The sequence below is a fragment of the Acipenser ruthenus genome, chromosome 18, assembly GCF_902713425.1.
Source record: "Acipenser ruthenus chromosome 18, fAciRut3.2 maternal haplotype, whole genome shotgun sequence".
NCBI lineage: Eukaryota > Metazoa > Chordata > Actinopteri > Acipenseriformes > Acipenseridae > Acipenser > Acipenser ruthenus.
Window position 1 is genome coordinate 15,791,839 of NC_081206.1, and position 1,059 is coordinate 15,792,897.

The window sequence follows — 1,059 nt, forward strand, 5'->3', positions numbered from 1 at the left end:
GTTTATGGCCATACCACCTTGAGAACGCCCAATCTCATCTGATCTAGGAAGCGAAGCAAGGTTGGGCCTGGTTAGTACTTGGATGGGAGACAGCCTGGGAATACCAGGTGCTGTAAGCTTTTCTTGCAGCAGACCACGAGGGGGTGCCATTGTACAAACATTGATTGAACAATGATTTGTATTTGACATAAGGTGCTACATGAATTGAAGTTATTGTTGTTTATGGAGTAATTATATATATATATATATATATATATATATATATATATATATATATATATATATATATATATATATATATATATATATATGTAATTAATTCAACTTTTTGTGTATCTACATGTGACAAAGATGGCTGCAGGGAGGAACTCAGACTAGAGAGAGAAACACACAGACAGACGGTGATGATGAGAGAAACTGAGTGCGATGGTTGCACTCAGCGTTTAATAACAAATAAATAAAAAGGTTTAACAAACAGAACACAAAACAGGACACGGCACTTGAGCCAAAATAAACAGACAAACAAAACGAACTACACAGACAAACACGGTGAGCTTCTTTTACTATTATTATTTTTACAATACCCTCCGTCTCCTAACCCGTTCTCCACTCACCGAACACCAACCACCAGTGAGTGAAAACATGCAGCTTTTATGCAGTTGTACCGAGATTCGATTGCTAGTCAATCATTCAATTGGAATCTCGGTACAACTGCACGTGAATTAATTAAAGTGCAATTCCCCGTGCTCACATATTACTTTTTACTTGCACGTGATGTGATGTGCCATCCCCGTGCCTAACTACAAATATACAATTTACACACACGTGAAACACAGACCGCTTATATCCCGTGTACCAATGCCTATACACCAACATTTACACACAACACGTAACATATAACATACACAGGGGGGGGGCACTTTGCCACATATACCCCCCCTTGTGCAACGCACACATGGCCTCAATGGCCACCTCCCCCCTCAGTCCCAAAGTCCCGGAAGAGGGGGAAGCAAGTTGTTTCTGGGGGTGGCCATGGTGGAATGTCTGGCACCCCCCAAT

General features: G+C 41.0%; 1 non-coding gene across 1 annotated transcript; it reads left to right on the top strand.

Annotated features, from left to right (window-relative positions):
• LOC117425454 (5S ribosomal RNA) lies at window positions 1-119 on the top strand. The gene has a single exon (XR_004548000.2). It is a non-coding gene; the product is annotated as a 5S ribosomal RNA (ribosomal RNA).
• Window positions 120-1,059: the final 940 nt, after the last annotated feature.